This window comes from Pipra filicauda, unplaced genomic scaffold (genome assembly GCF_003945595.2).
Source record: "Pipra filicauda isolate LSUMZ 115617 unplaced genomic scaffold, ASM394559v2 scaffold1_size10287979_pilon, whole genome shotgun sequence".
In the NCBI taxonomy this organism is placed as follows: domain Eukaryota; kingdom Metazoa; phylum Chordata; class Aves; order Passeriformes; family Pipridae; genus Pipra; species Pipra filicauda.
Window position 1 is genome coordinate 4,032,773 of NW_024104310.1, and position 15,210 is coordinate 4,047,982.

A 15,210-nucleotide genomic window follows, 5' to 3' on the forward strand; every position below is an offset into this window, starting at 1 on the left:
AGCTGAAACTTCCTCCTCATAGCCAAGATGTATCATTCAGCTCTGCCAATGCTCATGTTTGGAGCAGCAGAAGCAGGCCAATGAAGTGTGTGCATTGAGCACTGATACACCACTGAGATTTCTAAAAGCATGAGCAGGACAAACCTGCAATCTCCTGCATATGCACAAATAAAACTAAAAGCCCAACACTGCTCACCTCCCGCTGGAATTTCACCTATTTGCACAGATTTTTAGGTCATCTCATTTACAAAGGTACACATCTGACCACGGGCAGCAAAATAAGCAACCAATTTTCAAAGAGAACAATTGCAAGTAAAACTTGTTACCCAGGGTGATGATTTCTCATCCACTCAGAGTATTTTTGACAAGAGGAAAAGTCCCATCTTCCCCCAAGTGCTGCTTCCTTAGAAATCTGCCCTGGCAGTTACAACCTGCTTCTCAAACACTCTGGTGTTTTGAATCCAAGCAAAAGCTTTGGCAGCTGTAAACTTAGCACGGGTTCGTTTTAAGTGATGAGAGGAAACAGACTGACAGTGAGCTGATTAGAAAGCTCTTAGAGCTCTCTCAGCTGAGTGGGAGAACAGGACAACTTTCTTCGTGTGTTGCCAGAGAGGGGACACGGGGGCTGCTACAGCCCAGCTTGCTGTCTTCTGCAAGATCATGAGGATGTGGGAAAAGACCATTTCAGGGAGGTTGAGCTGCCTTCACCAGTCTGCCCCTTCCTGACAGCCTCTGTTCTGAAGATAACGAGGGAGGAAATAGCAAAACGCTATGGTAGAGACTCAATGAATTTGCAGAGACAACTGCAAGCTGTTTCCTGGCCCCAGCCTTATCTGGAGTCCCAGAAAATAACCCTTTCTCTGAGGCCAATAAATAACCCATTATGACTGGGATGAAGTATCTGGTTAAATTTTTGCTGCTGAGGGCTGCGTAGCAGGATGTGCTTTCCACAAAGAACAGGACCAAGTGTGTTCCTAGCCGTACTCTGGTGCAGGGAGGAAAGGCTCTGCAGAATCCTCTCGCCAGGGGCAGGTGGGTTAAGTCAATGTTGTTTAAACACATGGCAGAAAATAAAGATGAAGAGATAGAATGGGAAGAAAGGGTTAAAAGGATGCACTCAAAAAGCCACGTAGATGTTGAATGAACAAAGCAGCAAGCATTAAAAATAATGCAGCAAAAAATAAAAATAAATACAGGAGGAAATTACTTCATTGCAGCCCACACTGCGTTATCAGTACAAAAGCTCTAGGAGCTGCTTTTCTTTCCAAAATGGCAGCTGACAGCTGATCTAAACAAAAGGTCATGAGGACAGTGAGAGGACAAGAGGGAGGCTCAGGGAAGGGGTGGATGGAAGATGCACCAGAACAGCGAGGGTTTAAAGCCACAGGCAACCACAGGTAGCCCCCTTCAGCACTCTGTAATGAGCCCCTGACATCCCTCTGAGCTGAAGAAGATGTGTCCTAGTTCAGATGTCATCTCTGACCTGTTACCAAGCAATGCCTCTGCTTATCACATGTCAAACTTCAGGGCCCAGCCCCCACATTTCACTAGAAAGCGACTTTCTGCTCTGCAGCAGCAGCCCCACCGCAGTGCCAGGGCAGCAGTTCCCCAAGGATGTGTATGCACAAAGAAGTCAGCAGAGAGGCTCTGAAAATTTCACACAATTTGGGTTGGTTTTGCATTTTCATTACAATTTTTATGCAGCTGTAAGAATATAGTGAAACATATGAGCATCCACCACATTACCTCCCTACCTGGCTTAAAGGACCACCCCTAGGGTATCTTCAAATTTACTAGCTACAGCCCTATTCTACCTCCGCAAGAAAATGACCTCTGTGAAGCAATCAACTTTTTGCTGGTCCCCTGAGCAGTCAAGAAGGCAATTTACACTGCAGTTCATTCCTGCTACCTTCATAAAGAAAAAAAAAGAGAAGGAAAAACCCCCTGCTCACTCCCAGCTACAAAACCAGTGGGGCAAAAATGCAGTTCAGCCGTATGGTGGTACCTATAAAACCAACTATCTTAGATGTAAGTTTGGTTTGGGGTTAGGAATTTTTTTCCTTTATGGTGAGAGAACTAGGAGTAATAGTCATAAATTCTTTCACTGAGTTTCCTGGGGTCTGAAAGACATCTGGGAGGATTATGGGAGGAATACAGTGTTCTGTAGCTGTTCTTGGAGCAGCCTTGATTTATGGTTCCATCTATAACTGCTGCAGTTCACCTGAAGCAGACACCAAAACCATCCCTGGAGTTGAGTGATGATGATGTCATAGTTCAGCAGCCAAACTCCATGCTGGGAGAGGCCATGGTCTGCTTTACCTTTCCCTTCCTTTGAAGGAGCTCACTTTATCATTTCCTAGCCCTGGGATGCAAGCCCCGTAGCCCCACTGTTACCTCTGTGGGACATGACTGTGGTTCGATCACACTTGGGAGCAAAGGTGGCAGTAGCGAGGTGCCCTGCTACCAGGGCAGAGGGCTGCCCTTCCTAAGACAAGAAGCACCACCAGTCCCTGTTGCAAAGTATCATGGAGAGGGTGAGCAAGGAGGACACAGTAACACAGCTGTGCCTTATAGCAGTGATGTGCTTTCTTATCCCTTCTCCTAATTTGGCTCTTTCCAAACTGCAGCCTAATGATGCTATCAGAGAAACCTTATCATAGTTTTGTTGAAAAGTAGTCCTATATTAAACAGGGATCCTGGAAAATGTTGAAGAGGGGGAGAAGGATTCATCAGCACAGGCAGACACATTTTTGCAGAGGCAGATGACCAGTTCTCCACAAAGCGTCCAGAGCTTTCATGGTATTCCCAGTTAGCCTTCATGCCTCTAGCTGACTTCCCATAAAAATGCTGAAGGGTCTTTGATCTCAGAGTACATGTCCTTATGAGAAGGGGAGGGGTAAAATTGCAGAGGTCGGACAAACACTTGACGGCAGTTACTGCAGCTCCTCAGACCCCGGACAGCCTCTGTGGTCCTGTGCCAAAGATTGCAGATTTGGTTTGGTCAGTCCAGAGTTGAAAAGGCAGAGCAGAGCTGCTCAGGTCAAATCAGATGCTTAACTCTGTTTACATTTTGTGATGGGTGGGGAAGTTCAGTAAAAATTAGGATAAAAAAGAACAGCAGAAAAGAAAGACTAATGGGAAATTACATACTGAAAGTGTCAGCCTCCCTGTGTCACATCATCTGAGTTTGGATATCAGTTAATGGCTGAGGCAGTTTCCCAACTCAGCCTACTCAAATTATCTAGAAGTGGCAAAAAATTTGAAAGTTCTGTTTCCTTGGAACACACTATATCCCCAGCTTTGTGGCCAACACACATAGCACAGCTTTTGTATCTTACAATCTATTACTTACAATCTATTACTAGTCTGATGCTAGAACAGAGCTCATACTCTGGAGGGATGAAACTAGTCCAAATGATAACAACTTAAATGGTACTAAAAATTAAAAAAAAAATGTTCATACAGATATTCTTTACTTATGTGTCTGACAGAAATTCCTCTGTGAGAAAAGAATTTCAGGCTGTAATGGAGGAGTCAGATCTCTACTGGTTCCAGCCTTCTCATTGACTCAATGCTTATGGAGCATGCATATAATGGTTTTTCCCCTGAGAAATCAAACTTATCCTAAAATGCCATGGAATTAAAGGGATGAATTCCCCTCCTGCTTACCTCTGCCAGAACACCCCTCATGTTAACAGCTCTCTGCAGCAAAAATAAAACAAACTGTCCACTATCATCCTAAGTGTATGAAAGAGAAAGAGCTTTTCTGTGCATTGGGGTTTATTATTATCTAAAGCACTGGAGTTATTCTGGAAAAAGAAATCAGGCATTGAAAATCTAAGTGGAGGCCTGAATAAATAATTTGAGGCTGATATGAAGGCTCATGTAAACTGAGCAATGTATATCTGAAAAAGCAGTGGTTTGGTTCCCCTCCACCAACCCACCTCTCAGGAAGGGATACATGCCAAAATACTGACACCAGGTACTTAGAAGCAAAAGGAGCATGCTGCAAATGGAAACTTGTAGGCAGCAGATAGTGCACAGTAGACTTTATTGTCTACTAGCTAGGAGCCAGAAGAATTAAATGTATAAACAGAAGCAATAACCTGGTGATGGGCAACACCCCAGAAGTTCAGTCTGGAGACAATATCACAGGTTATTTGAAAAATCTTCCCTGGAGCTGGGGTGGTAATCTCTTCTGAGCAAACATTTCTAGTAAACACAGACCTTCCTGGGTTGGACTCTGCAGGAGCTCTGCCAAGGAGACCACTCCTTTTTGTCTCAATGCAACTCCTTTCATGGGGAGTACAGTCCAGGGACAGATGCTCAGCTCTCTGTAGAGCCCCCCTTGTGCAGACGATTCACCATGTGACTACCTGGTAGCTCAGATGAACATGGAAGACAGGAAAATGCCACTGAGTCCCAGTAAACAGATCAATTTGCAGAAAGGATGAGTAACCATTAACCTCTTTTCTTGAAAGGAAAGAAGTGGAAAGCTGGAGCAGCTGGGGGCTGTGATAGAGAGGGTGCAACAGAAAATCGCTAAAGACTTTATTCCCGGCTGTCTCTGCTTTATGTGTCCCCATGTTGTGAGGTGTGGAAATACTGGGACCATTTGCATGACAGGAGGAAGAAGAGGCAGGCAGAATAGCTGCCATGTAGGAGGTATATTTCAAGACCGGTTTGTCAAATACGTTTTGCATATACATTTAGCCACAGACAAAAGGAAGTAATTCATTCGCCAGTTCCTGTGGTGAAAATTACTTCAAGACTTATTCCATGCCCATGTGCCAAGCACACTCCTGATACAAATCCTACAGTTACACACCCAAACACACGCATGAGCACACGCGCTCCCACATGCAGAGAGATCCCATCAGTGGCACTAAATAACTTATGAAAATGGTTAGTTATGTTTTATCTGGAACAAAAATTAAATCTGGATGTGAAAAGACAATCAAAAAAGCCATCATGTTGAGACTCTTGAAATAGGAAACATCTGTCTGGGGAGAAGGCACCACCTGCCCTGACACTGAGCCATGGTGCGAGGAACTGTGTGCCCGAAACATGACTCTCTGCAGAGAGCTGGGGACACAAGTCACCTCACCTGAATTTGTATTTTCTCATCCTTATCATCCTGGAATACTATACATCCATGAGTATTTGTACAGTGCTCTGCATGCTCCACCAGCACTATCATGCCCAACAGAAACAGAAAGATGGCTGAAAATGAGAAGGCTCAGGGTAGTTATATGGGAGCTCCATCAACAAAATCATTATTCAGCATGGGAAGTGGTTATGATGTTTGGCTGTGGTGACACATTTGAGCTCATGGGAGTTGGGGCTTCCAGGTAGGCTACAAAGAAATCTGGTCTGCAATGAATGTATCTTCAGTTCATCATAGGCAACGGGAGAAATGGTTCATCTGAAATCCATGAGATTTGGAAGGCCCTCATCTGAAACACAGGCTTGTCAGAATCTATTTTCCAGAGGTTCAAAGAACATAAAAAAACAAACAAACAAACAAACAACAAAAAAAACCAAACAAAAAAAGCATACAGCATAAGCAAAGGAACAAGAACATGAGAGAGAGCAGAAAGGGGAAATCTTGTGCTGAAGGAAACGGACAAGTTGTATTTTTGGCTGTATGTTTCACTGTAGAAAGGAAACACAACATAATGGACACACTAGTGCTCCAAAAACCACATCTCAGAGATACCATTAGCTCAGGAGGTTCACAGCATATATAAGCTGAAAAAGACAAATATATACTTTGTGTAATCACAGTCTGAGTAAAGACTGCAGAGACCATTACCACACCAGAAGGATAACTCAGCCAACCACAGTCTCATAGGTTATAAAAAACTGCATTCAAGAAAGTCAAATAGGCTCCACAGAGCTTTTGAGATGACAGAAATTACAGGAAAGCAAAAGCATTTCTGAACTGAAGGGACAAATCCTGACCCACCAGTCCTACAGAATAGCATAAGCTATGCATAATTATCTGAGGACAGAGACATAAAGAACAAGAAAATAAGGCTGTTTAAAGCCAATAATTGTTTCCTATGCTTTCACAGAGCTGTGCTGAATAAAATGCATTTGTTACATTATGACCGTGGGTCACAGAAACCATAGTAAGGGAGGAAAATGCAGGAAGATTATATGTTGCAAGGAGACATAGCTGCACTAAAGATGAACATAAAAAGCAAAACTGAATAGAGATCTAGAATTTCTAAATTACCCTTGGCCCAAATGTCTGGCTTACCACTGAAATAGTATAATTATAAAGCTGGCATAAAAAACAGGACATGGATCTAGTTACTAATTTCTTACTAGCAATAGCAGCAAAACAGTTTCTGCCAGTAGCGGGTCTCTTGACAAAAACCTTGTGTCTTCTACACGATGTGACCTATAGGGAAAACTGTTTTTAATCAGGCAAATCTATAAATGGTATGCAGTTGTGGTTGGTCTTCTCAGATGTCAAAAGGAACAGAGGAGAAAGTGGAGGAAAGGGAGGGGGGGATATTCACTGTAATTTCTCATTTAACACTTCACTTTCTCTGAAATGCACAGTGGAATTTTGCAGATTTAGGAGGTTGATTTTGTCATGCAGGCCAGTGATGGCAACAGTGTCACCACACAAGCCAGGTGAAAAAAATAAGTTAAAAAACCCCCAAAACTCTTTCTAGTAGTATTGTTTTAGCCCATGTGCTCCACTTCAACTTTGACTGCAAATACAGGGGCCTTTTCATTGCTGCCATTCTGAACTCAGTCACTCTAATCTCTGTTTTCCAGTACACACTTAAGCCTAAGCACATGAGCTACACCACTAAAGTCAATGGCACAGTTCCGTGCCAGGATGTTAAGCATGTGTTCAGGTGTCTCACTGGGTCTGTCCAAAGAGTTTGGACAGAAAATAATTCTAAATAGTTTTCTTTTCCTCTAGTAGGCGTCCATGAAACAGCAATCAGTGGAGTGAAATAACATTTAAATGTCTTACACCATATCATAGCCTATAAATAGTGTAAGGTTGTGTGGAGATTTTTGTCTTGCCTTTTTACCAGTGAAAAGTTTTCTTCAACAAAACTGAACTTTTTTGCCATGTTTCTGCTTTTTCCTGAGGTGTTCAAGCTTTTGACAAAAATCTGAACTCTTAAAAACCTAATAGCTTGGCTGCCCTGAAAAATGCAGAGTTTATGGTTAAAAAACCTTTTAATCTTCTGATGAAAAGACAAAATTTTGTGCGGAGTCAAATCCAAATCATTCAGCTATTGAGCTGAACACATTTTCCCAGGAGACACATGGCAATTAGATTAGTATTAGAAGGGCATAGCCCCTTTCATGTCACCAATCCAGTTCTAACCTCTTTTTTGCAAACCTGTGATCTATACTTCATATTTAAAATGTCATTTATTTATGTGTGTGTGTGCATATTGTGTATATGTATTTCCCTGTTATTCTGCCGTGGGTATGTTGGGGGCCTTCCAATGCCCAAGAGCTGCCAGGGTGCTTAAGCATTTATGACCTGTGATTCAGAGTGGGTCTGAAGGTCATTAAAGACTGGGTGAGGAAGCAGTTCACGCGACAGCCAGTTTACCATGATTGATTCCTGTGCTGTAAAATATTATGAAACTTCCCCATTAACTCTTTTTCTCTGCAGAGGGCCTACAAGTGCTGGTGAAATCCTTGAGGAGCAGCTGTGTCAGAGCGTGGGCACAGGCAGCACTTGTCCCACCAGCTTTTCCAAATGGTTTTCTGAGTAATGTCACAACACTGCTGCGATGTTGAAAAAAAAAGGTCACCGAGGCTGATAGATAATGATTTTCAAAAACAAACAAAACCCATGAGTTGAAGAAATATTTTTGCTCTTAAAAAAAAAGTCTACATGCAGCTCCACAGCCATGCAATAAAAGGGGTCATTGAACTGTGCTGTGATGATGTTATCTTACCAGGCTCACGGACAAAGGTGATCCATGAGCACCTCCTCCGTCCTGCACTGAACAAAACAGATACAACAGCACTGCAGAGGTCCAATGATGATCACCCCATGCTGCCTGCATGTCTCATCCCATTCTGGATAGAGTTACAATTTTCTCAGGACAGATGAATTAATTCCTTTCAGACATTATTGGCAGAGCCTTGTCCCAGTGGTGTCCATCTACCTGTAGCCTGGGACTGTCCTTTTATGCTGCGCCAAGGCCACAGCCCATTCCATATCATCCTTTCTTCCAAAAACCCTGACCCTCTAACAGACATGCATTCATCAAACAACAAAAAAGCAGGTGTCTCCCAGCACTCTACACAGGTGAGAGAAAGCAACTTGCTTTCATTCCTCAGCACGTGTTTAGACATAATGCACCCAGCAATAAGACCTCACATATGTAATCTATTGCACATGTATATTTTGCCATAAGACCAGAAGTGCACTGTAACGTGATCAAGGACGTTTGGGTTTTGGTGACACAATAAATACAGTTGTTTGCATGGCCAAAAAAAAAAAAAAAGGAGGAAGGAAAAAGGGTTCTGGCATAAGACTCAAGTATTTCCAAAGGAGAGGGAGGCTGTTCCTCTCTCATATCTACCCCAAAGTAGAAAAATCACCATCTGGCATAGTCCTAAAGGAATAAGCAGGATCACCCAAAGAGCAAGACCATTTGTGAACAAAAGCAACAGAATCTAATCTTTAATACAGACCCCTCCAGATGTCTTCTGCTCCCTCTTATGATCTTAGTTCTCAAGTTTGCAGTGTCTATTAAAAAAGTGTCTTTTCACTCTCTCATTTGTTTGCCCAGAGATGTCACTCACATCATCACAAAGACCTCGCTGGGAGTCTTCAAAGGAAAAGGGTTGTTTAAGCAAAAAGACATCTTTTTTTTCCCATGCTTTCAGCTAAAGTAATTGACATTTTTGGCTTCTATTTAAAGTGGAACCTCAAATCAGGAAAAGAATATTATAGAAAGCAAACTCCAAACAGTCAGTTTCTAAAAGGTCATCTTTTTATTTATAAAACAAAAATAACTTTTTACTTTTACCCAAACCTAGTATGGAATAGTTCTCTGTAACAGTAAAACCAATCAGACAAAAAAATACTTTCTCTGACAGAGCTGGAAAGTAAATTCAGCTCAGCAAGAAATGTTTGTTTCCACAGGCTTTGAGCTTTTTATAAGTTACATTCAACCATCCCTCTCCAATTATTATAGGCATAAATTACAAGGTGAGCCAAAACATGTAGTCCTTTTTTTAGAGCAAAATGCAGGGGTTAGTTCTCTTGGTTTCTGCTGAAGAATAAATTGTATCATTATAGCCTTCTTCTGGGTCTTGTTATTCTGACTTTTTGACTCTCACTAGCTGCAGTCTATACAATGCACAACTGTATTTGTTCACAAGGAATGCTTTCGTTCCTTTTGACTTTTTCCTTTCCACTTCCTAATGGTTTACATGTAGCAGCAGAGCTTTTGAAAAATTACCTAACACATACTATGTTTAATGAGAACATTTAAACATACTTTAGCTACAAATCTTATCAGCTGATTATTTAACCTTTGTGGATAGGCTAAATATTTTCTTCGACGCTTAAATAAATATGATACATGGTTCCTGTGGAAAGCCTAATGAGAAGGAAGTTGTTTTTAAACTTAAGTCAAGACTTCTCCTTTAATTTATTTTATCAGTATTTTTTTCCAAGTGATCAAAGCAAGCAGTTTGCATGGCAGACCTAAATTGCTAAAAGAAAAATTAAGTACTAAAATATTAATGCTGCTGGACTTTGTCTGGGGGATGGGAGTTGCATGCCATCTGGATGGACAGTCAAGAATTTGCCATGCACTATGAAGCACATGGTATAAGGCGAGAAGTCAAAATCCTGCTGTCTCTCTAGATGGATTTAAATAACTAAAATTAAGATGTGTGCATGCTTTCAGATTTAAATAACAATAAAGCATGTCTATAAAATGCCTAGTGTTTGTCCTGGCTCCCCCAAATGCCTCCATGGACCAAGCCTCACTCCAGAGCATCAGTTCTTCACGCGTCAGCCCAAGTGCCTGGGAGTGGGCAACCAGTCTGTCAGGATCGTGTAAAAGGTACATATGCATCTGTGGTCACTGGACAGACATGGGCTGCAGCATTTTCAGACACCTCAGATGCAACACAGAGCCATAGCATTGCTCCTGGTCTGCTGCACCAGCCTGGAGCGAGGCCCTGGCACTCCACGGATTCCTGAGATGCAGGTGCTGCAAGGTGAGGGATAGCTCAGAGCTTTTGCTGTCCCATACTTGAGACTTAGGTATGTATGACAAATGTGCTCACACGTGTACAACACCACATATATCCACACAGTGGATATCCAGTAGCACTCACTGCAGCAGGAGTGGGGTAGCCCAGGGCTAGCCAGAGTAGGAGGCTCCTTTGGGGCACAGGTCCTTCAGTGGGGGTTCTGAGCCCTGCTTCCCAGTGCATGTACATGAACTATTAAAACCATCCATGTCACGGATGTCCTTTCCTTTTTGAAACCAAAACAGAACACACACACGCACACAGGAAATCACCCGGAAAGTGTGCGGGAGAAAACTTGGGCTTTACTCTAGGACAGGCTGAAGGAGGTTGTGAAAATGCACTGACGTCATGAAAGAAAGAAGTTGAATAGGTCAAGAAGCAGAGATGTGAGCTTAAGGAAATGGCAAGGCACACAAGAAAAGATAAGGGAGATTGTATAAATAAATAAGCACACAGAAAGGAGCTGAGAGCTCTGTGAAAAAAGCCTTACTCTTGAGCTAGAGTTCACAGTCCCTTTTCTGCCTGAGAGCCCCTAGAAGGTTTTAGAGGAGGAGCAGACCCTTTTAGAAATTTCACATACGGACATCACTGTGTTGCACCCACAAACTTGTTTTCCTTTGTAGCCTTTTGTAAATCGAGCGGAGGGGACCTGCAGCATCCCCACTCTCTCCCCAGGTTCACAGACCCTTAGCTGGAAGGAGTTCTACTTTCATAATTAAAAATGAAAAGAACCAAGACAGCAAAAAGGACAATAAACAGTACAAGGAAAGCTGGCTTAGCACATCTTTAGTGCCCTAATCTCTTCAGAAGAGAGAAAACAGAGAGGTAACTGAAGTAGTATTAGTTTAGTCATTATTGGCAGCATGTTTCCTCAGGTCAGAAACCGAAAATTAATGAGTATACTTACAGAGTTTTAATTACTGTTCTTAACTCCTGAGTGTAAACTTCATCTACCCACAGGGAATCTTCTCTTCACTGCTGGAGATAGCTGTTAGAGGCATGTAAAAATCATGGAATATGTTTACATCTTTTCCACTGTGGTTGCTTTAATTTACAGTGACATTTGTTAGATCACGTATTTTAAGCCACAATAATTTTTACATCCTGTGTGCCAAAAGCAGATATATACATCATACCTGAATCTAGGAAGGTAGTGCAAGCAGACGTATCCCATCAAACTTGTATATTCACTGTGCTTTATCATTGCACTGAACTTGATGCAAGGAAGTAAATTAAAAGCCAATACATGTTTATTTTTGCTGATCATCTGAAAGATGTATCCATAGAAAAGTTAGCACAGGTTCTACAAACTCACCGGTGTCTGAGTTTGTGCCTCCACATTTCCCTGCATTAGCTGAAGTCTGCTCCGTGGACAGTCCAAGGGAAGATACAAGCGTGACAGTCTAATAGAAAATATGATGAGGTACAGAAGTGATTAGTGGGTGGTATTCTGGGCCTTGCATTACTAGTTCTTGATGTTCACTCACAGACAACAAGCCATTCACGTGCCCCTAGGAAGAACTGTCAAGCTGGAAACACAGACCAAAATTCATTCTGTAGCGAGCATACAGGCTGAATAGAAGCAATGAGATATGTTTCAGGTATATGGAAATCAGCATCCTGGCCTTAGTAATGCTGGGGTGGGACTTGGGCAGCAGATTTTCATTGCCTCTAATTTGAGACAACCCGGGTTGAAAAGCTGTCCTCTTGCAGGCTACAAAAAAAAGGCCGTGTGTGCTATAAATGTATTTCAGGCTCTGTGAAGCAAATCACTGGTTTGGAAGTTTTTTGAGGGAAGGAAAAACTTGAAACATAGAAACAAACTAAAACTGGAAGAAAATACAACATAATCCTAACAAAAGCAGTTTCTGCCTGTCTACCAGAATATTCTTATCTGATTTTACAGACAAAGGAAGTATGGGAAGATGTCATTTATCTGGACTAGAATAAAGCATTTGATACTCTGCCAGATGGAAACTATTAGTTCAAGTAGAGAAAGTGAGGATTAAGATAAGAATTGCAAAGTAGTTAAGGAATTGGCTAAAGGGGAGGTGACAATGGTTTGAGCTGAAAGGAAGAAAATCACTAGCAGAGTTTCACAAGAGTCAGTATCAATCCTTTTTATTTCTTTAACAATTTTGGCACAAAAGGGTGTCTAATGAAACTTTCTGATGACGGAGGTTGGGGATCCCTGTCCATACTGAATTTTACCTAAAAAGAGCCAAATAGTCTTCAGAAACAATAGACATGGAGGGAAATTTGACTATTTAAGGTAAAAGGGTGTGCACTTGAGAAATCATGAGTAGCGGCTTGTGTTAGTCATGTATCCAGCAATGTGGCCTAACCACTGGAAAAGGTAAATGTCACTTAGAATGAAGTAAAGTATTTCCACTACAGGAAGGAAAGTATTCCTGAAATCAATAAATGCCAGGCACTGGGAGAACCAAGAAGACCACGTTTTGGTCACCAAGGCTCTGTGTGTGCTCTCTGGCTTGGAGGCCATGCAGTGTGGCACAGAGCATGCTTAAACCTCCCACCTTTTCAAAAGAGTCAAGCTCAAATTGCCTTTAGGAATGGTCCCCAGCATTTTCTAGCTCCAAAACCAAGCCCAAGTACTACCTGGGAGGGTGAAAATTAATACACACAAAAGCCACAAGGACAGTAAATCATGTGTAGGTATGTTTGGCCTAATCTCTTACTCTGTTTAGTCTTCCGAGGTGGACATACCCCAGTGTGCACAGGATTTGGGCTGGATCACTGCATGCTGAAGAGGAAGGCTACTAGAATGAGAGAAAAACTGGGGAACATCTTACAAGTGTAGATGAGAAGCACTTGTATCATCTAGCAACACAGAGGCTGAGAAAGAAGATGAGTGGCATGAGAACTAGGGAAGTAATATTTAAATCAAAACATAGCACTTGCCATGAGTAGATTAAGAGAGGCATAACAAGCTTCTCCTTTCATCCAGGAGAGCAGAATCCATGTCCTGGATGTGTCCACTCTCTTCAGCCTTCTTCTGTGGTGAAAAACTATGTACATAAATCCAGCATGGGGTGGAAACACCTTCTGTTTTTCCAGAAGAATCACTGAACACAGTACATTCCTATTAAAAAAAATTGGTTTTAATAACAACAACAACAAAATAGATTAAAAAAAATCTTCTAGCTGCTAGATTTTTTCCATTGACCTATAAAACACATCAGGAAAAAAAAATTTGCTATTTGACATTTAAGTAAGAACTCTTTCCTTGTGATGCACTGTGGTGTTGTTACAAGGACATAGTCAGACATTTGCTAAGTAGGCTCTAGTTCTAATTTTTAATTTCCTAGTGGCAACATTCCCCTTCACCTCCCCCAAACCCCAGTCTCCTATATGGCAGTGTCATGGGCAGTTGCCATGCCACCAGCCAGCCACTGATCTTTTTTGAGAACAAATGTGTGCTTATTACGAAGATTAAACTGGTGACACAATTTATCCACATGCCAAACACTGAGGGTATAGCATCCCCATGATGCTTTTAAATGACATTAATCTGACCTGGCCTGACCACAGTCTTCACAACAGCACAGTTTCTCCTTGGCCAGAACCAGAGCTCAAATGAATTGCACTTTATTCACTATAAAGCCCTGAGCCTTAATCTCTCTGCACAGAACTTTCTGAATATTTCTTTTAAGTTTACTAAACATTTCTTTGTTTCAAAGACACAGAGCAGTTGCTGGGGAATAGGGAGGGGGGTGAGGGAAACCCTGTGGTGGCAGCCTCCATCACTCTGCAAGGATGACTTCTCATACTCTGTAAGTCTGACTGAAAAAGTTTTCAGTCTGGGAGGTCTTCCTCAAGACAATGGATTTTGAACCTGCACCTCAGAGTGTTAACTGTGGAAGAGGAAATTGTCATTATTTGACTGTTGAAAGTCGTTGTTTGACTAACAGAAACAAGTGAAGCACTAGAAGTGCCCTACATCAGAAAAACATCACCCAAAGGAGACCTCAGGACTAGTCGATGTGATGGAGCAGAGCAATAGTTTCAAGCAGTTTGCACCCAGGACAAAGTCTCAGGGGGGCTGAAACTGCCTTTGAAAGGGAGAAAGCGCAACAAATCTGACAACTTTCAGTAGCCCTTCTTGTTATCATTCAGTCCTGTTGTCAGGTGTGCCAACTCCCCGCTCCTGAAGGGTAAGCACAAAATCAGAGGTGGCGTTTCACTCTCCTCCCTGCTGGCTCCTGTCCTTCCCCTCTCCAGAATCTAGCATGTTTCTCCTTGCTGGCATAGGGTTTGCTGGAACCAGGACACAAGTTGCACCTGGCCTCAGTGGCCTTTTTCTCCTTTGACAGAAAGGATCCTGGTACACACCATCTCTTTCTCATTAGCTTTTACTGCAATCCATGGGAGATGGGGCAAGAGGAAAAGGGAAGAGGGGACAAACCAAGTTTTGTAATGCTTAGATGTAGTTTCACATCCAGGAAATGTGAGATCCTCCAGCCACAGGGCTGACAACATTACAACAGAAGCCACACATCCTAATACAAATGTTAAACAATGTGCTTCTCTGACCTAACTTTCCTTCAGTCTTCCCACAAAACCACAAAAAGTAGGAGGAGAAGAGTTAACACATTCTCCTCCAGGTTTCCTTTGACAAATGAGACAGTCTGTCACTGACTGATAGGCAATTAAAAGTCTGATGGATTGGTTTGAGAAAGCCAAGTCCTGTATTTGTCCTGTCTATCTAGGTCCAACAGAGCCTCTCCCACAAAAAAAATCTATATGGAGAAGCATTTTCTGCCACAGGCATCAATCAGGATCCTGCTAGGTAAATTGGACCTGAAGCAGCAACAGCAGTCCCCAAGTCTGATACTACATGTCTGCATGAGAAATCACGGGCTGGTTCCTCCTGCCACCAGGGTGGAAAGGAAGAGGAGACATCTATCAATGCCCTGC

The 15,210-nt window shown here is 42.3% G+C and overlaps 1 long non-coding RNA gene across 1 annotated transcript; it reads left to right on the forward strand.

The window, feature by feature from the left end:
• Nucleotides 1–2,404: 2,404 nt before the first annotated feature.
• LOC113986063 lies at nucleotides 2,405–3,690 on the forward strand. The gene is made up of 3 exons (XR_003540046.2): nucleotides 2,405–2,534; nucleotides 2,692–2,799; nucleotides 3,492–3,690. It is a non-coding gene; the product is annotated as an uncharacterized LOC113986063 (long non-coding RNA).
• The last annotated feature ends 11,520 nt before the right edge of the window (nucleotides 3,691–15,210 follow it).